The 24886-nt window shown below is 36.2% G+C and overlaps 1 long non-coding RNA gene across 2 annotated transcripts; it reads left to right on the top strand.

Moving 5' to 3' along the window:
* Positions 1–2: 2 nt before the first annotated feature.
* Positions 3–24886, top strand: LOC130046923 (uncharacterized). Of its 2 annotated transcripts, XR_008795995.1 has the most exons (4): positions 3–420; positions 14364–14444; positions 17248–17384; positions 24623–24886. It is a non-coding gene; the product is annotated as an uncharacterized LOC130046923 (long non-coding RNA). The 2 variants fall into 2 exon arrangements; XR_008795994.1 differs by lacking the exon at positions 14364–14444.

Raw genomic sequence — 24886 nt, 5'->3', positions numbered from 1 at the left:
TTATTTTATGTTATATATATTGAGTGAAGTGAATCACCTAGCTAGCACCGTCCAATGACATTTAGCTGCGAATCATCCGCGCCATTCGGGTGTAACACCCCCCCCCCTCCCTCTCCCCAATCTTGCTGAAAAATATTTAATTTAAGTGGAATATATGAAATACCTAAAATTTACCTCAAATTGCAATGCCTTGAAATTGACTGAACATAAAAAAGAAAAGAAAATTAGGGGGGGGGGGGGGCACAAATGGAAAACTTCCAAGTTGAATGTATATAATATATAATGGCCTCACTCAAACCGAAACTAGTACTCGACAAAGCGGAAGGTATGAAAGAGGTATTTCCCGGAAGGCTCTGAGTTTTTCGCGGAAAAGATTTGGCAGGTTCAGGAAATCGGGCCAATACACACCCTGACGAAATGGTAAGTTGTAGATCTCAATATACGATATCATTCTTCAATATTTTCCTTATAAACTATCACTGCAATCAATAGGATACATAGCTGTAACGTACGAAGAGGCTCATGAAGGGGCATGGTTTGTATGTTGTCAAACAAAACAAAAGTAAAGAAAAACGTATTTGTATTCTTTTCGAAAAGGGGAAAAAAGTTTGTTTCAAGTTAGCTAACGCTTTCACGTATTATAGATAATGGAAAATAATTGGGCAATGCGACACTAAGGAAGTTGAATGGGAGAATCAGGCGCGGATCTCAAGCGCTACTGGATACGAAATACCTTAGTTTCTTTGGTTGTTTACATATAGAAATCGCATGGACTCTCGGAGAAAATATTTTACATTGCTTAGAGATGTAAGATAATCACGGCAAACATGTATAAACCAGACTAAAGGTCAAACAATATTTTGTTTGGTTATGCAGAGTTACCTCGCTTTGATCAGGAGCACAGCCTCAAAGTCGGATATTTTTGTCGAGTCACTAATTAAACTGTCGATGATTATCAATGCTTTCTTGCTAAATGTTTAGGAATTGAGGTATTGATCACTAAGCATACATATTAATTATTGGGCAAAGACTACTTAAATGAAATGAATGGAAATCTTAAAATTTATCAAACTACAATGATTGCCATCACACACCGGCACAATCTCTACCCAGAGTTATCGTTCCTTACACTCACTTGCAAGGAACGACAACTCTGAGTAGAGATTGACACCAGGCTAATCTTTTAGTAAAGTGGTCTGTTGGTTATAGCAGCTTGATTGTAGAGTAGATAACTTGTGCATTCGTGTCAGCTTCCGGGAATGGAATGAATTAAACTTATATATTATTTCTATAGTGTAAGATCGTGGCATCTCTGTAGCAAACTGCACATATTTACACTGTACATTATGCTAGATCACTGGTTCAGCCGTTAGAAGGCTTAATTGTGACCGGGAGGGTGGCTGGGTCGAACTCCGCTCGTGCTTTGACATCAAACCTATAAAAAGTTAGTGACTACCCCTTTGCCAAACACTCGGCATTTAGTTGTGAGAATTGTGGATCTTTCGGATGAAAGCTTATATGTAAAAACAAAGGTTTCCAGTTACAGAATCATAGGCGCTAAGCATAGGTCTGAAGGATGAGGTGAAATAGCTATTGAATTAGACCCGTTTTTCTGTGGCCAACAAAATCATTGCTACTGTACAAAAGCTAAAATTTTATACATGGATGATGATTTCTGAATAGTTTGAATAGTTCCCCAATCAGAACACCACTCGGCCTTTTCCGGGAAATAAACGGAAAAGGCCGAGTGATGTTCCGATTGAATAGTTCCCTTCGTGTTTTGTCATAAGGAATGCAGAGAAATCGACTGATTTTAAACTCTATAACAAGCAGTTTTCGTCATGCATAGTTTGTAATATTCATGAATATATTAATAAACAAAGTGGGCGGGTCTAAACACAAAAGACAGCATAAATGGAAACTATGATGTATGGTTTTCGTTGTTCAAATCTTATTGTCATTCAAATTGTTAGTTTCCACTTAATACGGAATTCATACGCAGAACAGTTAATCGTCAACATGTGTTTCATTCAAACCCTAATTATGTTACGATGCACTAAATATATGTCACGAGTCCTCACTAAAAATGAAGAAATCCCATCTCACTTTTTCTCGAGCCTGGGACCGACACTTCTGGCAGGATTAATTTCTTTTTTCTTGATCGATTTTGCCTTGAAGGAAAATATATAAGTCTGGGCTCGTTTATATTGGATATTAATTATAAAAAAGACATTGATTATTCATTATTAAAAAGCACGTGCGATGCTGTGAAAATACGTAGACAGTATACGTGCGTGTCTTTCTTTTCGGTTAATTATAATTACAGGTAGAATAATGAAACAAAACATCTGTATATGTAATGTGTATAATTTTGATAAATAATGTAATACCATACTAGTGCTTTCCACTCAGCATATAATGTACAAAAACGGAAATAATTCATTATTTAGAATATTAGATTCGGAAACGTCAACTTATTTCAGATAATGACAACACAACAACACGTGTATATAACCGAATGCAATTCATCAGAGTAAATTTAGTGTGCTGGTAAATATTATTATGGGACAGAGCAAACCCTTCCTATAGCGCAGCAGAATCAGATGGACAAAAATAATAAATCCAAAATCGTAGTTCCCGGTATAAAAATCCAAAATGCATCGAAAGTGTCTAACCAGAGCTTTTTTATCATTTACTTCATTGTTCCTCTTATTCAAATCTTGCATCAATCTTTTTTTACCAGTATCGAATTTAACTCCACTGTGATCAATATGCCAGGTTTAGAAAAAACAAAATTTCTATTATTAAATTTTCCAAGACAAACTGCAAAATTCCTGTTCTCAGCATACACCTACAGACAGTCTATCATATACCATAATAGTAAAAGTCATGCGTAATACATGTACCACTGTACTTATTATTTAATGTTTTTTCTGTTAAAAGTGACATATAGGCCCGATGGGCCGGGTGTTTAAATTCATATTATTCTGTTTAATGTATTTTTTAATTCTGTAATGTATAAAACACATGTCACTATAATAAATCATTTACTTACTTACTTACTTACATAAGAATTTCAGTATAATTAATGTCAAACGTTGCAATATTTGATCTTTTCCATTTGTATTATATAATTAATATTTTCCATTTGTAGTCTATATTTTCCATTTGCATTGTATAATTTTTCATTTGCATTCTATAATTTCCATTTGCATTGTCAAGTTTTTAAAAAAATTGGTATTCTATATTTTCTATTCATATTGTATAATTTACCATTTGTATTCTATATTTTCCATTTGTATTATATAATTTTTTCGTTTGCATTGTATAATTTCCATTTGCATTGCAAATTTTTTCATTTGTATTACATCCGAGGGATTGTTTATTTTGATTTGTTACGAAGGATTTCATTAGTTTAGGTCCCACTTATATTTAGCCGTCACCAGCTGTAGGTACCCGCAACGTTATTCTTGACATTGCTATCGTGCTCTATCGTGCGTGTATCCTATCGTATCGTGCGTGTATCCTATCGTATCGTGCGTGTATCCTATCCTATCGTGTATCAGGTTTTCCGTTTTCTATCGTGTTTTGCGTTTATCAGGTCTATCGTGTATCGTGTTTTGCGTGTATCAGGTTTTCCGTTTATCGTGAAAATCGTTTATCGTGTAGCTTCGGAAACTATCGGGATCGTATATAAAATCTAATGAAAAAGTACGATACTTTCCGAAACCTTTATTCGTTTTGTTAAAGAAGCTATTTTTAGGAATCGAGGAAAGACGGTATATTTGAAGGAGAACATATTCATAAAGTTGTCGATTTTAAGGCAGAAGAAGAGCTATTTGTCTGTCCAGAGAGAGAGAGTGAAAATTTATCACAATTTAATTCTAAGTAGTCTGGAAAGTAGGACAGTAAACCGAGCACAGTAAATCTGAAAGCTCCTTCTGAAGTTCATAAACATTTGTTTGTCTAGAAACAGTTATTTGTAATTAACACTAACAGAAAAATAGGGAGTTCCGATTTGAAAGGAAAAATCAGTAAATTACATTGTTTATCACATACATGTATATTTTAATAATGGTTCTTTTTCTTCCGATTTTTTTTTCACGTGTATGCTACTTATATAGCAACTGCTGAACTTGTGCGCGTCCTTATATCTGATTTTGTGTATCACCCGTGTTTTGAAAGCTAACATTCTCAGGGACATTGTATTTCACACATTTAGAAGATTAAGTTTTAAAAGGGTGCAAGGGTGTTGCATCCCCCAAAATTCTGCTCAACTGGGCACGATTCCGCTGTCATCGTTGTTTTTTTTTTTTTTTATATACCTTGTACATGTACACATGTACCAATACTCGTACGTGTAGATACTGGAAATTTATGTTGGTTTTGATGATTATTTGAATTTTTTTTAACACACTAAGCGTTTCAAAATTGCGAATTTAAAACAAGCCGAGTTTTGTTTATGTTTTTTAAACAGTATATTTATGTTTTGTTAACAAAATATCAATTCAAATAAATATGTTCCAATTACTTATGACTATCAATTATCAATCATAGTGTAAAAATATCTAACAGGTGTAGTGCGGTTGATTTTTTTTAAAGCGGTCGTTATGAAAATAACTTGAGATGTTGAATGAGCCCTGAACTTAGAGCTTGATGCAAAATAACCCCCTCCTCGCTACACGCACAATATTACTTGGTTTTATTTCATACTCAAGGTAATATACATTAGCATAAGAGAGCTACTGAAGCATGATATCACTACATTATATTACATTTAGTTAATTCCCTGTATAATCTATATATTAAACATTAGGTGACAATATAAGTTTTAGAATCATTGGCTGATAAAATTCATATAGATATCAAATAATGAATTCAATGCCGTATATATTTTATTATTTTTTTTTAAATTTTAGCTGTGATGGCATTAAAAAAAAACAAAAAAAAAAAAAACGTACGACTGTGGATTAAAGAAATTATATGGTACAAAACCGATCAATGTTTTAAACAAATGTTACCGCGACGGGGACAGGTAGCTAATAGTCATCCCGCGATGAGAACGCGGTTTTCCTGAGTTACCTATAGATTACCGCGTTAGATTTTTTCCCATCGCGAGAACGCGGGAAACAAGAAATCCGCTTTGTCCGTAATGTAGGTATATAATGAACATTGAAATCCTTCAATATTAGTATCAACATAATGTAAACATAATGTAATTATGTTGTAGGTATCAAAATTTCGTTCCGTCTAAACCGTTTCTAAATTTACAACATTTCTATCAGGTTTTCCGTTTATCGTGAAGATCGTTTATCGTGTTTTGCGTTTATCAGGTCTATCGTGAAGATCGTTTATCAGGTTTTGCGTTTATCAGGTTTATCGTGTATCCTATCGTATCGTGCGTGTATCCTATCGTATCGTGCGTGTATCCTATCCTATCGTGCGTGTATCGTGTTCTATCGTTTATCATGTCAAGAATAACGTTGCGGGTACTGTACTACAAATAGATTTACTATGCTCAGCGCACAGTGGCTTTGCAGTGGGGGTTCTTTAACGTGCCAACTCCAGGTACCGTGAGGGTATATCACTGAACTACCGCGACCGGTTCCATATAGGATTAGTTGAACATACATGTACATGTATGTAGCTAGCAATGACGGATTTTGCGCCGGGCGACCCCCTCCCTTAATTCACAGATATGATATTTTGTATAGAAATGTCGAAAAAAAGCATGAATGTATGCACTTGTTTCAGGGGACTTTGCCCTCCCATCCTGCACCCCCCCCCCACCACCACAACCAAGGCTTTGCCCTGGACTCACTAGGGGTCTTAAGACAGTCCCCAGACATCCAGCAATTTACTGCACCCTTTCGCTCAGAATTATCTAGATTAGCCAGGGACTAGTATGAAAGTTCTGATCACAATAGGCGCATAAAAACAATTAATTGGGGGGGGGGGGTGTCACGCCATTGCATATAGCAAATACGGTACATTCCTGCGAAACGTGTCTCTTGAACTTGACCTCTTCAACATTTCGCGCATTACCAAATTCGATAAACGATAACTCAAGATTAATCCAATGAATAGTTGTAACAAACCAAACTCGATGTTAAGGAGGTACTCTACATCGTCATAATGGCTGACTTCCTTTAGAAACATGGAGGAAAAAAAATCAATATCAGCAATATCTGACTTTTCCTTTTCAATTTAAATACCTGGCCGAGTAGCTCAGTAGGTCAGCATACCGATTGGTGAACTGTAGGTCTCAGGTTTGAGTCCAGCAGGGGTTTTAAATTTTTTTCAGACTATCTGCTACTAAAACTGTATTTTTTGACAAAATAAAGTAAATTTGAAAATTTTCAACTTCAAAATAATGTTGTACATATCCTCCACTTTTCATCCTTATCAAATTTCTCTGGTGTAGCATACATCCTTAATTAAACCCAAGCGTCCAAGTCCCATGAATCTACTGAATTATGACTAAATAAAATGTGCATGCTTTTCTGGACAGTTCTATAAAAAATAGATCATGTTGGGGGGAGGGGGACTGGATTCGCCAATGCTAGCTACGTATTTTTAAAAATAACTAGTCCTGCATGGACCTGGTTGCGGTAGCTCGGTGATATATCGCTTGGTTTGTGGGCGGGAGGTCGTGAGTTCCAGCCCTGCTTCCGCTACTGCCGCATTAAACCTAAGCCATTTAAACATAGGTAGTGATTGCTCCTTTGCCAAACACTCGGCATTTAAAAGTGGGAATCACGGGTCTTTCTGATATGACCTTAAAACCAGATATCCTGTGTTGCGGCAGGTGTTTGCACGTTACAAAATACTCATTGCTACGGTCCTGCGCGCTAAGAACGCCTACATCAGTAAACAATTCTCAAAGCAACGTTAACTAACGAAATCCTTCGTAACAAATCAAAATAAACAATCCTTGGGATACAATACAAATAAAAAATTATACAATACAATGGAAAATATAGAATACAAATAAAAAATTATACAATACAAATGGAAAATATAGAATACAAATGGAAAAATATACAATACAAATGGAAAATATAGAATACAAAACGAAAATTATACAATACAAATGGAAAATATAGAATATATACAAATCGAAAATTATACAATACAAATGAAAAAGATCAAATATTGCAACGTTTGACATGCCATAATAGGAGTGAATTTTCAAGTACAATCTTGAAAGACCATGATGCAACCATTACGTCATCTTTCTACTAAAAATAGCATGTATCTAGAACAATCTGGGTCACAGATGTCAAAAACAAGTAAACATAACTTTCTACAACAATCTAGGTCACAGGTGTCACAATAATTATAAACATCATTTCTCTAGAACAGTCTAGTTCAATTTAGTGCAATTAGCAATACACAAATATAGTTTAGTATTAAATTTAGTTTAATATTAAATTTAGTGTATATATATATATATATATAGAGAGAGAGAGAGAGAGAGAGAGAGAGAGAGAGAGAGAGAGAGAATAGTAAGTTTTCGCAATGATGGGTAAAAGTATAGGTAAAAAAAAAAGAAGAAAAAAAGATACACGAAGACGTTTAGTAAAGCTTTAGCGCTTTCATTTCAAATCTCCAGAAGCTTTACACTTAGTAAATGTAAAGCTTCTTTATATTGCTTAACATTCCTTTCGAGAATTTTCTTCTCATATGGTACTGGTAAATAAATTACGTATATACCGTGTATATATATATATATATATATATATATATATATATATATATATAATATGAAAATAATATTAATATTAGTATCCGATTACTGAGACTCTATTTCAATTTTGGATATTACTGAAGAGACATTATTTGTCGAAATGCGCATCTGGTGCATCAAAATTGGTACCGTATAAGTTTTACATTATGACCCCTGGGTCGAGGCCTCTGCTGGTGGACTGTTAGTCCCCGAGGGTCTCTACAGCCCAGTAGCTAAGTACTTCGTTACTAGCTTGAAAATACGGATGTATATTTAATTGCTGTTATACAATTTAGAAATTCATTTAAAAATTAAGGATTATCTCCCTCATGCATAGCTCTTATCCGTGGACGAATTTGGCTCCACTTGTTTGTCACGCTGTTTTTGGCTATATTTAGCTCTAAAACTTCATAGTTATTTCGGATTTCAAACATTTCGGTTGAGCATCACTGAAGAGACATTATTTGTCGAAATGCGCATCCGGTGCATCAAAATTGGTACCGTATAAGTTTTACATATTATGAAAGCTTCTCATTTTACCTTTATTGAACCATACATTCAATATAAAGGTAGATTACCATATACCATCGTCGGAAGATGCGTGTGCATATATATACGATTTACCCGCAAAACAGCAAAAGTAACTTCACGAGAACTGATTATCCCTGTCAGTATCAATCACATATTGGTGGTTTCATAAATTACTAATCAGGGAATTTAATTCTATACATGTATTTGTACAAATATTTAAAAAAAAAAACCATGTACAACACAAGTATTAAAGTAGGAAGGAAAAGGATTAAATCCCTGCATTAGCAAACTCTTTATAAAATGAGAGAGAGAGAGAGAGAGAGAGAGAGAGAGAGCTATTTAACATTACTGACTGCAAAGGATATATGTGTATATCTGTTACATAACACTTCCTGTCTGCTTCAACGCCCCAGACATCGATCGGTGCATGCTTTACCCGTGAAACAACCAAAGTAACTTCATGAAAACTGATTATCCCTGCAGTATCAATCACAAATTACATATTTTCTTCGAAAGTTAATTTTCTGATTTGTTTGAAGTTGTGTAAGAAATGCACTTAGTAAAATTCGAAATATATGTTTTGTTTAGTCATTGCGCTCAAAATCACACGGCTTCTCACCTCTGGTCGGTGCGGGTTCGAATCCTGCTCGTGCCGGTAAGTGAGAAAGTTTCCTAGTTTACTTTCGGAAGGTCGGTGGTCTCTTGCCAGGTACATTGTATCTGGGTTCTCTCTTCCACCAATAAAAACTGGGCTCCACCCTATAACTGAAAAAATTGTTGAGTGTGGCGGAAAACATCAATCAATCATAATCATAATCATCTATTGTGTAGTTCTGATGTTAGTACCGCCCATGCGATAACAAGGTGGGAGGAGCTCTTATCATCGCATATGTGATATCAAGACTGTTGAAAATAACCAGATACAATCCCTGAACATCAAAAGAAAATCACTGCAAATGTGTGACAATGCTTCCAAATTACGTGATGTCATCTTTTGCATAGAACGAGCTTTTCTAGGTAGGTCATTGAGTTCAATAAGGTTTCCATAATGGAGAGGTTCTAATAAAATTAATTTTGCTAATATTTAAAAAAAAAAAAATATCATCGCTATGGGATACAATTATTGCCATACGAATATAAAACGTTTTTGATAAAATACAAACACAACCTAAATGATTTAATTGTACCTACTTGTGCACATATATTTCCAAATCTATAAAAGTATTGGTGAAAGGTGAAGATAACGAACAGTGATCAATCTCATAACTCCTACAAGCAATACAAAATAGATAGTTGGGCAAACACGGACCCCTGGACACACCAGAGGTGGGATCGGGTGCCTAGGAGGAGTAAGCATTCCCTGTCGACCGGGCACACTCGCCGTGAGCCCTATATCCTGTTCAGGTAAACGGAGTTATCCGTAGTCAAAATCAGTGTGACCAAATGCCTTTGGGAATTACAGCTAATGAAAAAACTCCAAGCTTACTCTCAGCGTTATATACCGTTTTTGGAGAATTTATGCGCCCTGTAACATTTAGATTGTAAGAGTACAAATGTTAATGAGTTGAATCATATGAATTTTCACATGAAACGAGAAAAAAATATTTATTTTACTCCATCCTTTGTGGCACTTTTCCTTTAGCTGGTGGCGTATCGACAAGAGTGAAACATCCTCAACGGGACGTTAAACAACACAAACAAAGAACATGCTGTCATTCATGCATTATGTTGAGCCAAAATTTGCGGTGACCTACAGTTCGACTTTTAGATATATCGATGACGTTTTGTCTATTAACAATGATAGCTTTCATTCATATGTCGATTTGATATATCCCTCTGAGCTCGAAATAAAGGACACCACAGAGTCGTCCACTTCTGCTTCATACTTAGATATTTTATTGAAAGTAGACAGTAACGGCAAACTGACAACTCAACTGTATGACAAACGGGATGATTTCAGCTTCTCCATCGTCAACTTCCCACATTTATGTAACAATATTCCATTATCACCTGCATATGGTGTTTATATATCTCAACTGATTCGATATGCAAGAGCTTGTTCTGGGTATAGTCAGTTTTTAAATCGAGGTAAGCTACTGACAAACAAGTTGATGGTACAGGGATTTCAACAGTCTCGATTGAAGTCAGTATTTCGCAAATTCTATGGTCGTTATAACGATCTAGTTCGTCAATACAACCTCGCATTGGGTCAAATGCTGTCTGACGTGTTTCATACCGATTGTTGGACCGTTCTTGGCACACTGATTTGACTGCGGATAACTCCGTTTACCTGATCAGGATATGGGGCTCACGGCGGGTGTGACCGGTCAACAGGGGATGCTTACTCCTCCTAGGCACCTGATCCCACCTCTGGTGTGTCCAGGGGTCCGTGTTTGCCCAACTATCTATTTTGTATTGCTTGTAGGAGTTATGAGATTGATCACTGTTCGTTATCCTCACCTTGCATGATTAAAGATGTAGCAATTTCTTCACGGTATCTAATTTTTTACAAGTACACAATTATACCTTGCACAAGAAGATTTGAATTTTTCATGACAAAACGCTTACTGACCACAATTATTTAACAACTTTCAGATACATGTATTTTGGACTGACCCTCGTAGAACCATTGCTTAAGCAAATCATGGCTTTGGCCTTAAAGTTGTTTCATGTACGATAATTTTCCTGTTTCCTGCATTTGTCATACAATGAGAACGGCATCATGTTCCGAATAGAAATGAATTTCGATCTCGACTATGATACTTTGCGAAACTTTCTGATTTTTTCCATATTTGTTTTTCATATATATACTAGTTATGAATATTTCCGTTTTCCATTTTTGTTGAAGAAGCAACTGTCTATGATTTCAAAAAGTCTAGTCTTTAATTTATCGCGAGGAATGGTCGTGTAAAGATTTGAAAAGTCATAGGTTTTGATGTTGTTGATCTGAGAAAAGTTTTGCGATTTCAAGTTAGCTAAAAGTTGTTTAGAATGTTTTAGAATCCACATTTGATTTACACCACTTCTGGCATATGAAGTCGCACAGTAAGTTCGAAGTTCATCCTTCACAGCTGTTAATATTCTCGTGAGGAGCAAAGATAGGAGCTTTGTAGAGCACTTAATGGATCCAGCGATGTATCTTTGTTTGTAAGGGGTTCTATGTAGTTTAGGAATCTAGTATAGGTACGGTAATTCATTTCACCCACCAAATGTGCCTAAATTGAAACATGGTTTTGAAAAATTTCATCTTTTGAAAGGGCAGTTGGAGTATAAGTACGATTACCATAAGTGGAGTTAATGCCAAGTTTGTTTAAAATACAGTTGTAATAATGAGCCTTACAGACAAATACACTGTTGTTACAAGCTTTCTTAGCTGGAACCAAAACATATTTCTCATGTAACCTATCTGATTATACCTCTCTGGTATATCCCAGATAACTCGAAATAAAAGACACACCAGAGTCGTCCATATCTGCTTCGTATTTGGCTATTTTATTGACCATAAACGCGAATGGCACATTGTCAGCTAAACTTTACGAAAAAAAAAGCTGACTTCAACTTCTCCATCGTCAGCTTCTCAAATTTATGTAGAAATATTCCATTATCACCTGCAAATGGTGTTTATGTCTCTCAACTGATTCGATACGTGCAAGCATGTTCAGAATATGATCAATTTTTAAATCGAGGCAGGATTCTGACAAATAAGTTAATGTTATATGGATTTCAACGAATCTCGTTTAAAGTCGATATTTCGCAAATTCTATGATCATTAAAATGATTTTATTTACAAATACAACCTTTCATTAGGTCCAATGCTGTGTCCAGGGGTCCGTGTTTGCCCAACTATCTATTTATATTACTTATAGGAGTTATGAGATTGATCACTGTTCGTTATCTTCACCTTGCATATATTTCATTCCAGTTGTTAGGCCGTTCTTTGCACACTAATTTTGACTACAAATTGCTCCGATTATCTGACCAAGATATAGGGTTCACGGCGAGTGTGACCGGTTAACAGGGGGTGTTTTCTCCTCCTAGACCGCTGATCCTACCTGTGGTACATTGTATGTGCAGGGGTCCGCTTTGCCTTACCTTTAATTTTGTATTCTTTATGGGATTTCTGGATTGATAATTTATCGTTATCTTCACTTTTCATTTGGAAATGCTATTGTCTAATGTAGATTTTACATGTGAATATATTATGAATATGACGAATTTGAAACGTTTGCTTGAGTCTCTTTTTATTTCATGGTCATGAAGCACCTTTGAGATTGGCGTTCCAAAGCTCTAAGGCGTTTGGGACCTTTATGATTAGGGACCCAATTTGAGTAACATTTTCGTTCTCTTCAAGAAGCTTTATAGACTTGATGATTTTTCCAACGATACTTTACTCAGTTACGATACACAAACTTTGATATTGCACTCAATGACCCTTGCTCAGTATTGTGCGCTACGTTTTTGGACCCCTCTGTTGTTTGAATACCAGCTTACTTTCGCAAACTGACAAACATCCCTGATTTTATGATTATTTAGAATTCCCAGAAATAGAAATTTTTGACATGATCGATGCCATTGAAATTTCTTCGACTCTCAATTTGTCGTCTTGGTCCACTATTAATTTTATCGTTACGGTATTATCTCCTATTCCCACCTCCCGTTTCTTGTCTTGGGCAGCTGGGCTACCATCAATCTAATCGTTATCGAAATCCCTTTAACTAGCATTTTCTCGTCTAGGGTCTGTCTATCTTGATGTTACTGAGATCTCTCAGTGTCTTGTCTAGGGCCACTGTCCGTCTTGACGGTATTGGGATCTTGGAATCAGATTCCCCGTTTCTAGTGTTGGTCCACTATCAATTTTGTCATCATTGAAATCTCTCCGACTCCCAGGTTCTTGTTTTGGTATACTTATTTATTGGTATTGAAATCTCTCCGATTCCGATCCCTTTTTGTTTTAGCTCGCCTTAGCTGAAAGATCAAATGAGCTTTTCTGATCGCCGGTTGTCCGTCGTCTGTCTGTCTGTAAACCTTTTACATTTTCGACTTGTTCTCCAGAACCACTCGGCTAATTTCAACCAAACTTGGCGAAAAGCATCCGTGGGAGAAGGTTTATTCAAATGAAGATCCATTCCCCCTTCAAGGGGGAGATAATCACAAAAATGCAAAAATAGGGTGGGGCCATTTAAAAATCTTCTTCTCAAGAACCACTGGAACAGAAGAGCTGGAAATTACATGAAAGCTCCCTGACATAGTGCAGATTTACGTTCGTGAAAATCATGGACCCCCGAGGGTAGGGTGGGACCACAATATGGGATCAAAGTTTTACATACTTATACATGGAAAAAAATCTTTAAAAATCTTCTCAAGAACAATTGGACAAAATGAGTTTACATTTACATGGAAGCTTCTTGACATAGCTGGAAAAAGCGCTATATAAAACCAATTATTATTATTATTATCATATAACGCCAATCATTATAGTGCAGATTCAAGTTTTTAAAAATCATGGACCCTCAGGGTAGGTTGGGGACAGCAATATGTATCAAAGTTTTACATGCAAATATATAGGGAAAATCTTTAGCCAAGATGACTCAGATGAGCAATGTGGCCCATGGGTCTCTCGTCGTGTGTTGAGTGACTATCAATCTTGTGGGATTACTGAGGTTAAAACCTTCCCAGGAATGGATAGGAACCCTAATCGTCTTCTCCTAAAGGGCTTGTATTACCATGTGATCATGAGGGATAGCCTTTTGCTGAAGATACTTACCTTGTGATAACGTTATGCTGTAGGAGTTATAGTAGATCATGAACGGCAACATGTGAAAGTCACTGTAGGCGATATATAATATATACAAGGAGGGATGGTTACACCACGGACAAAATTACTGAGAAACAAACTATTCTAATCCAATATTCCCACTCGGTGGGCTTGAAACGTACAATAGGACATATTTTCGTTTTGTCAGATCCTTTTTTTCGATTTCATCGTGTGTGTTTTTTTCGATATGCAAACTATAGTATTTATAAAATCATGTCCGTTGTGTATGAATATTTTAATGTGTATCTTTAATATATCAACTTCTTCCAAAGGATTTGCACATTGTAGGAAACATTTTTGAGCGGAGGGTTTTCAAAAGAAGTAATGAACCCTTTCAAGGGGAGACATTAAAGAAATGGTGGCGTGTGGGTGAGGTTTATTAAAACAATCTTCTCTCAGAAATGGCTACTCATGATCATATGAAAGGTTCTTACTGTGGGACAGACCCAGAAAAATATAACCACAAATAAAGACCAAAATGGGCCCGTTGTAAGGGTCCAATGTTAATGTTGGACCACCAGTAGCAAGACAGACCCACAGTTAGGGTTCAATGTTAAACTATTATCAACGAGATCAAGAGAAAGTCGGGAAGGTTACAATATTAAGTTATAAGCACCCAGACAATATAAACAAATATTTTAAAAACTATAGATGGACCCACAGTAAATGACCAATGTTAAACAATAATCATCGATATGAAATAGGCCCACAGTAAGGGTCCAGTGATTTTTGTATAGAAATATAGAGAAAAGGGTATTAAAGTCTTGTTTTGTCAAGAGCCACGAAGCATCATTTCGCTAAATGATATATATTCACGACGGTGTGCTAGATTCAGGTTTCTTGAAATCATGTATGTGTAACTATTAAATTTTGTCCCAGTGATTTAATCATAGTTTTCCATGACATTTATTCAGGTTTTATCTTTGTGGCGCATTGTTTTAAATTCGCAACGCATTCAGGTTTTATTTTGTGGTGAATTAAGTTTTAACTTTGTGACATACATGTACATTTATTCAGTTTTTTTTATCAAGTTTTATCTTTGTGACTTAGTGGCTTTGTGACTTTTTGGTTTTGTTATGTGTGACGTATTTGTTTTCTTATTTGTAAACCCCTCCCCCTTTGTTACTTATTGGTTTTGTTATGCGTTAGACCCCTCCCCCTTTGTGACGTATTGGTTTTGTTATGCGTTAGACCCCTCCCCCTTTGTGACTTATTGGTTTTGTTATGCGTTACAGCCCCCCCCCCCCCTTGTGACTTATTGTTTTTTTATGTGCTAGACCCCTCCCTTTTTTATGAGTAACTATAGATTGTACTCTTACGAGGTAGAATTTATTCAAAAACTTCTACACGAGAGGAAAATTCTCTTGCTGTGGCCTTCAACATTCTGATATATCGACGACACTTTATGTATTAACAATAATCATTTTCATTCATTTGTCAATTCGATATGAATCCCAGTGAACTCGAAATAAAAGACAGACGGAGTATTCTGCATCTGCTTCATACTTAAATATTTTATTGAACATAGATAACAAATGAACTTCATGACAAACGATATGATTTCAGCTCCTCTATCGTCAACTTTCCATATTTATATAGTAATGTCACATCTTATTCTCTGCATAAAGTGTTTATGTTTTTCAACTTATTCGATTTGCAAGAACCTGTTATAAGTACAAGTTTTTAAATCAAGGCAGGCTACTAACTAATAAGTTGATGTTACAAGGGTTTCAACAGTTTCGTTTAGAGTCAGCATTTTGCAAATTCTATGGTCGTTATGTTATAATGATCTAGTTTGCCAATACAACTTGTCAATGGGTCGATTGCTGTCTAACTTGTTTCAATGCCAATTGTTAGGCCGTTTTAGCTCACCTGAGCCGAAAGCTAAAGTGAGTTTTTTTATCGCCAGTTGTCCGTCATCTGTCCGTCTGTCTGTAAACGTTTTAGATTTTCAACTTCTTCTCCAAAACCATTGCGCCAATTTCAACCAAACTTGGTAAAACGCATCCTTGGGTGAAGGGCTTTCAAGTTTGTTCAAATGAAGCGCCATACCCCCTGTAAAGGGAAGATAATTACAAAAATGCAAAAATAGGGTGGGGTCATTGAAAAATCTTCTTCTCAATAACCACTGGACCAGAACAGCTGAATTTTGCATGACAGATGCCTGGCACAATGCAAATTCAAGTTTTTGAAATCATGACCCCAGGGGAAAGGTCGGGGCCACAATAGGGGATCACAGTTTTACATACAAATATATAAGGAAAATCATTGAAAATGTTCTCAAGATACACTGGGCCAGACAAGTACAAATTCAGATGAAAGCTTCTTGACATAGTGCAGATTCAAGTTTGTTAAAATCATAATCTCGGGGGTAGAGTAAGGCCACAATAAGGGATCACAACTTTACATACAAATATATAGGGGGAATATTTGAAAATCTCCTCAAGAACCACTGGGTCAGAAATGTACATTCACATGAAAGCTTCTTGAAATAGTGCAGATTCTAGTTTGTTAAAATCATGACCCCCGGGAGTAGGATGGGGCTACAATAGGGGATCACAGTCTTACATACAAATATATAGGGAAAGTCTTTGAAAATATTCCCAAGAACCACTTGTCAAGGAAAGTACAAATTTACATGAAAGCTTCCTGACATAGTGCAAATTTAAGTGTGTTAAAACCATGACCCCGGGGGTAGGGTTGGGTCACAATAGGGGATCAAAGCTTTAGATACAAATATATAGAGACAAATCTTTAAAAATCTTCTTCTCAGAAACTACTGGGTCAGAAACGTTTACATTTACATGAAAGCTTCATGACATAGTGCAGATTAAAGTTTGTAAAAATCATGGCCCCATGGGTAGGATTGGGCCACAATAGGGTATCAAATTTTTACATACAAATTTTTAGGGAATATCATTAAAAATATTCTAAAGAATCATATGGTCAGAAAAGTTTACATTTTCGTGAATGCTTCCTGACACAATGAAGATTTTGATTTGTTAAAATCATGCCCCAAGGGGGTAGGTTGGGGCCACAATAGGAATAAGAGTTTTACATGCGAATATATAGGAAAAATCTTTAAATATGGGCCAAGGTGACTCAGGTGAACGATGTGGCCCATGGGTTTCTTGTTTACTTATTGATTCTAACTACGAATTACTTCGTTTAGCCGATCAAGACAGGGCTCACGGTGAGTATGACTGTTCAACAGGGAATGCTTGCTCCTCCTAGACACCTGATCCAACCTCTTGTATGTCCAGGGATCCGTGCTTCAATACATTCTGCCTCATAAGAATACTAAAACAGGTCAGCTAATACTAACCGTCATTGTCAGAATACCTTTTTTATACTTTACATTCAATAGTTATGTTTTCTTTATCAACTCTGCAGAAAAGTTTCAGGTTGGATTGTCATTGATGAGGGATGAGCCACATGTCGATCAGTCATGTGCAGAAATCATATTTACACAGTTTTTAGCTCATCTGAGCTGAAAGCTCAAGTGAGCTTTTCTGATTGCCTGTTGTCCGTCGTCTGTCCATCTGTCTGTCTGTAAACTTTTCACATTTTCGACTACTTCTCCAGAACCACTGAGCCAATTTCAACCAAACTTGACCTAAAACATCCTTGGGTGAAGGGCTTTCAGGTTTGTTCAAATTAAGGGCCATGCTTCCTTAAAAGGGGAGATAATCACAAAAATGCAAAAAAGGGTGGGTCATTTAAAAATCTTCTCAAGAACCACTGAGCCAGAAGAGCTAACATTTATATGAAAGCTTCTTGATAGATTCAAGTTTAGTAAAATCATGACCTCTAGGGGTATGATGGGGCCACAGTAGGGGATCAAAATGTTACATACAAATATATAGAGAAAATCTTTAAAAATCTTTTCAAGAATCATTGAGCCAAAGAAGTTTACATTTACATAACAGCTACCTGACATAGTGCAGATTCAAGTTTGTAAAAGTCATGCCCCCTGGCGGTAGGTTGGGGCCACAATAGGGATAAAAGTTTTTCATGCGAATATATAGGGGAAATCTTTAAATATGGACCAAAGTGACTGAGGTGAGCGATGTGGCCCATGGGCCTCTTGTTGATATTGATATACTGAGTGATATATCCTAATTGTTCTTCGCAAACAAATGATTTTAAATATTTTGCTATGAAACAAAGTGGAGCCCATGCATTGTTGTTCATGGTTAGGCATAAATATTTACGTTTCCAGTGTATTTGATTTAAAATTGTATTGATAGCCATTTTCTCATGAATGCGTTGCAGTTGTAAACAATGCGCGTATGAATACAAATGAATATAGTACGTCTGTTTTAACGGCGGGGAATTCTGACGGAAAGGAAAGTAGAATGTCAATATAAGAGATAAATTTCATTTTTGAAATACATGAGGTCATGAACTACAACACTTTACGCCAGCAAACTTTTCATAAAGCTCTAACGCACTTCATGAAGTATTCCGACGCGATACATTGCAGTTCATACTCATGTACTTTCAAAAGTCATGTGAAAAAATCATTTTTGGGTATCATAATATTGATTGGTATGACCAAAATAAAAAACCAACAATCATGCATGCACGAGCTTGCATGTTCACTGTATTTCTAATGGTTTTGTTTATCGAATCCCTCGATCGTCTTATTTTTCATTGAAATACATTGATATCTATACTGTAGGCATGTTCTAAGAATAGCATGCTTGTGATATACATTTATTTTATCACGATAGATAAATAGTGCAAAATTGAATATGCATGCCTTTGTGCTGAATTTTGACTGACTAATGTTAAATGGTAACGTTTTTCACATGCATGAAAAAGTGACGATAACAAACAGTAATCAATCTGATAACTCCTACAAGAAAGGAAATTTAAGAGCTTAGTGAATATAGACCCTTGAACACATCATAGGTGTGATCAGGTGCCTAGGAGGAGTAAGCATCCCTTGTCGACCGATGACACCCGCCATGAGCCCTATATTTTGATCAGGTAAACGAAGTAATCCGCAATCAAAAGTATTTTAATAGAAAGAATGGCCTGACAATTGGTATGAAACACGTCCGAGAACATTCGATCCAACGGCAGGTTGTAATGGCAAACTAGATCGTTATAACGACCATTGAATTTGCAGAATGCTGATTTTAAACGAGATTGTTGAAAGCCTATAACATCAGCTTGCTTGTCAGTAAATCGTCCACCTCGATTGGATATGCATCTTGACTTACTTGACTTAATTCCTTCTCTCCTCGTGGAGAATAGGGCCATGAACAAGTCCTCTCCATTTAATTCTATCCTGGGCTGATCTTGCTGCCTCTGTCCATGACCCAAAACCTAGTTCTTTCCTCTCTCTATCTATTGTTCTTCTCCACGTTTCCTTCGGTCTTCCTCTCTTTCTTTTTCCTTCTGGTGTCCAACTAAGGGCTACATATGGGTGTGTTCTTTTATCCATCCGTAGCACATGTCCAATCCATTGCCATCTGCGTGTTTTTATCATAGTGCTGATCTTTGCTACTCCTGCTATCTCTCTAACTGCTACATTTGATATTTTCATTGGCCAGTAGATCTTTAAGATTTTCCTAAGACATTTGTGCTGGAAGGTATCTACAAGTTTTTCGTCCCCTTTTGTCATTTTCCAGGTCTCACTGCCATACAATAACACAGCTATTACATTTGAGCTGAAGAGCTTCATTTTTGTTTTTCTGTTGAGTTGGTTATTGCTCCAGATCTTGCGTAGCTTATGGAATGCTACTCTTGCATGGCCAATTCTTCTTCTTATATCTTCATTAGTACCTCCTGTCTTGCTTACTGTTGCTCCGAGGTAAATGAATTCATCCACATCGTTTATGTTGTTCCCATTGATGGTTATTGGTGTGATGTTTGCAGCATTTAGACGCATAACTTTGGTTTTTCCTGTATTGATTTTTAAACCTGTTCTAGCTGCATATCTGTTTAGAGAGTTCAGTTTTTGTTGTATTTGATCTTTGCTGCTGGATAATAAAGCGATGTCGTCTGCAAAATCTAGATCGTCTAATTTTGTTGTCATATTCCATCTTATGCCTGAGTTGTTATCTGCTGTTGTCTTTTTCATTATCCAGTCAACTACCAGGAGGAACAAGAAACCCGACATGTTGCATCCTTGTTTGACACCAGATTTAACATTAAACCATTCTGTTGTACCATTCCCATCAACAACTGCGCATTCACTGTCTTCATACATTAATTTAACCATACTGATTATTACGTCTGGTATTCCATAAGATTTCATGATCTTCCAAAGGGTTTCCCTGTGTACGCTGTCGAAGGCTTTTTCAAAATCGACGAAGCATAGATAGAGGTTGGAGTTTCATTCTATAGCTTGTTCTAGAATATTACGTAGGACAAAATTTGTGTTGCTGAAGAATGCATCTTGAGACATGGGTATTTATTTCAACAGTTTAGATTCTAACATGGTATCAGTAGGAATTCATACAAGCACGAATGAGGTTCTATTTTGGAAATGGGAAGCCGTTTGGAATTATTTGTAAGAGTCCCCATTACAATTTTATTTGATGTAATGGCAACATATTTTTTTTATATAAACATCGACTCATAAACAGGAACAGTGCTCGAGCTGGGCTTCGCCATTTTCGCCAATGGCGAATGTTTTTCAAAAATGGCGAAAAAAAATTGAAAGTGGCGAAAATCCCTTTTTGCAATATATTGTATTTTAAATCCTTTGTCAGTGACACATTATCGCCTGTTTGTTTATGCAGTCAAAATCTGTTTATTCAGTCAACACGTGCGACCGGAAATCTCGCGTCACTCCAGTGCACACAGAGCTGGTCACAGCCTCAGGTAATATTTATGGCTGCAAAAAAGTCGGTGATTATGTAATGAAGTACACCGGACAGCTGTTTACCCTGCTGTGGTCAATTGTCTAACATTTAAAGTCTTATTCATTATCGTGTTATCATCTCCACATTAAAGGACACATGTTGTGTTTTCAAAGTATACAAAATTATATGCATTTTGTCTTCCGTATGCTTATAGAAATTAATTGTAATAGTTCGTTCATTGAAGTATTGCGATAATTTGCCACAATACGGACTTAAATCTAAGCCCCGATTTCAAAAAGCCTAGTTAATTAGATAGGTAGTCACGTGGTACAGTGACGTCATATGCGACCTTCGTCGATCAACTTGTTGTAATAGTAGTGTTAGAGATTTTTAAAAACTCGGGTTTTAGGGGCCTAATTTATTTACCATGGATAACATTTATTTCGATGTTGACAAATTTCCAGAGTCTTATATCTTTTAGCCACCAGTGCATACAAATAGCGACCCAAATGTAGCGAGGAAAGCGAATATGAAATTTGCGAGTAAATAATGTTTACATGGGATCACTGTCTAAACACTATTTGGTAATGCCATTTCTGTAAACAACTGTAATTAGTGTTGTTGCTTTTCTAAAATAAACAGTGCAATTATTATAAAATTTATTTTTGGAGAAGTTAGATAGGCCTAAATTATAATACGATTATGTAGTATTGACAACTAGGCCTACTGTGACAGTGTGCATTTCGGGGGGGGGGGGGGGGGGGAATATAATAAAAATGATCAAACTTATTGTGAAAATCACAATACTTTTAAATTATTTTATTCAAGCAATTTTATTAATCATTATATTTTGTTATCTACACGTTGTTACTTAGGAAGTGGGAGCGCTGCGTGCTGTTGTTGTAAACACGTACGCGTTCCTTAAAAAAAAAAAATGAACGCATTATAATTCAATTCAAAGTTGGGAAATATCATATTTTATTATTTATAATTGAAAGTTCTATTATCTTTTATCTTTAAATTTCGTTTTTAAAACTACCAATTGGTAGACACTGCTAGCAAAGTTCTGTCTATATGTTGTTACAAGGTGAAGGTCAGTTGGTGCGAGTGTGTATTGAATTTGAGAGCAGAACGGAATGCATATGCGGTAGGCCTATATGTAACAGTGCGAAGCTTCGATAGAACCATTTTCTCGCAGTTTATATACGTCTTTGTCCAAGAGCTTGTTTGAAAAAGTACAGGGACAAATTCTACTGGGTTTTTTTTTATGGTAAAGTCGTTATGCCGACAAAAAATATTCACGTCTTGTCTCTCATACCTTCCTTCGAAAATTGAAAAAAAACACAGTCCAAATCATCTCTACTGACAGCAAGTACACCCTTAAACGGCACAAAACATCCCAATGCAGTGTTATTTACAAACCGTTAATGTGATAATTGTTTGTTTGTCAATTAAATCTAATCTGTTTATGAAATGGCTAACAACTGTTTTCAAATCTTCTCGCTCGAGGTCGCATATGACGTCACAGATAATGGCGCGTAAAATATCGAAGAAAATATGCATATCGCAAGATTTGAATTTCATCGCTATCAAACTCGAAAACTACGCAAACTGTTTCTTTTAAAACACATGTAAAGTAGTTTTAGGCATGAAATGAATTAATTTTGCTGAAAAAATTAAAAAGTTTAAAAACATGCGATGTGTCCTTTAATGTCAATTTTTAACCAGAGAACCGACCGGTAATTAAATTGGCCGTATTATTGTGTATAATGTATATATCATATGAATACATCAATTGTTTGTTTTTGCGGGCAAACTCGTTGATTACAAGATTTTGATGTGTTTGATTTTAGTTCGAATATTTCATAAACAAAACGGTCGGTCACCATTGATATGGATATAGCAATTTTAATAAATAATTTTCTTTGAAGTTCGGTGCGCAACAGTATAAAAATGCTAATCTCATAAGACTATGCACCCCATTCTATTTTGACACTAAACTTGTAGCTTCTGACCCTAGTCAGTCTAAAATTATAAAAATAACTAGAGCAAAGCTCGTTGCAAAGCAACGAGAGGTCTTCCGTCGGAGCTGTGTGACATAAAAACCTTGAACTTGACCATATGTCCTTGGGTCAGGTCCTAATGCAGCCTCAATTAACATGAAAATCTGTTGTAAGTATGAAATCTAAATGTTTCTTCATTACAGCATATGGTCAGGACAGGGTTTGTATTTTCAAAAAAGTGAACTTGACAATATGAGCATGGGTCAAGGCCAGGACACTTTCTTTGATCATATGGAAACTTTTCTTTCAGTATTAATTAAAATTTGCCATTAGTTAGATCTATTAAGACTCTAATCAATTTTTAACTTTTAGACCTTTAGAAATGGTGCAAATGACCTTACATCAAGATTATTTATGTTATTGTCATTAATAATCTTTATGTGAAGATTGAGCTTACGGTGTATTTTTAAAAGTTGCGGTCTGGGCACATTTGCACGGATAGGCGGACTTGGTGATATCTTAAACTTTGTTTGCTGGAACTATAATTAGTGTTCGGTAATATTGCTATCTGTTCTTCCGGCTCGAAGAGACAGTCTCTTTTGTTAGATTGTCAGATATTAATGGGAAGGTTTTATGAAAAGTAGTGTTTTATGATGTGGATATCAAGGTGCAATGGGCAATAACGGTGACGGTTTTCCATTAAAATGCAACCTGTTTTTGGACCGATAAAATGCTGAAAATTGTAAATGATGTTGTTTTTCATCCTTGGATATATGTAACATCATCCCCCCTTCCCCGACAAAAATGGTTATCCTGCTTTCCCAAAGCATCCACAGATACAGAACAGGGAACAGTGGTCAGAAAGAGGACTAATATTGGTTTGTTTCAGACAAAGCAGGCACGTAACATCGTTTTTGAAAGTGGGGGGGGGGGGGGGGCAGCCAGAAAAAAAAATTCCACTTACCAAAAAATCTTTGACAAGCAAAAAAAAAAAAAAAAAAAAAAGAAAGAAAACGGACAATTTCCCAAAGTCAAAAATCCTATTTCGGGGTGGGGTGGGGTGGGGTGGGGTAGGTTCTAACTTTTCTGTACACCAAAAAAATTCGTTCTTTACATAACATTAGCGCATTTCACTACAAAAGTGGGGGGGGGGGGGGGGCAACAGGCCTTCCAATGACCATTTTCATAGTAAATTAACAGTAAAACGTTAGGTTTCCTGCCCCCCCCCCCGGGTTTTACGTGCCTGGAAAGGGCATGACCGTAAATTAACGATCTGTATTGTATACTGTCAAGGATATGTTGGCAAAAATATTGGAGGGTGGGAACTGGAACTTCCTGTCCTTCCACCAATCTTTTGAAAAATCCGATTTTATTAAAAACATATTTTTCTGTAAATCGTTGTGTTTGCAAATTACATTAAAACGGTAATGTTTTTGTGTGTACATGTATTGCCGCTGATCGCTGGTACACATGCGATGGCTCCGAACTCGGGCAATCGAGCCATGGGTTACGTAATTGTAAACAAGAACAAACCCCGGTGTGTATGTAAAATGCTTGCAGTTAATGACTGAATGAAATGAGACTGATTCGATGTGGATTTCTGATGATTTTCTATACATGTTTAGAGTTGGTATAATCATGATAAGAACCCGTGATTTAAAAAATAAAGTTTATAAATTATTTGTTATGCTTACAAAAAGGATCCATTTTTTTCACTTTGTAGAGAATGCAGAAAGCTTGTGTATCAACTGGCTAAAGTAGAGTTAAATCACAGATTGCTTGTCCACATGTGATGAATCTCCAAAATTAAACACAATAAGACGCTTGAGATGTATATATATATTTGGGGCGCTCTTGCCTTTTTCATTTCACTTATAAAAACCGCATCTACTTGCACGCATGATTGTATTTAGATGAAATGAAATGAACAGACAAATAAATCCTTCTGTATGCAGACAATTATAAGTTAATAAAACTTAAAACTACT

Source organism: Ostrea edulis, chromosome 1 (assembly GCF_947568905.1).
Source record: "Ostrea edulis chromosome 1, xbOstEdul1.1, whole genome shotgun sequence".
Classification (NCBI taxonomy): Eukaryota; Metazoa; Mollusca; class Bivalvia; order Ostreida; family Ostreidae; genus Ostrea; species Ostrea edulis.
The sequence above is the reverse complement of the archived record's forward strand: the minus strand, read 5'-3'. Positions and strand labels throughout refer to the sequence as shown.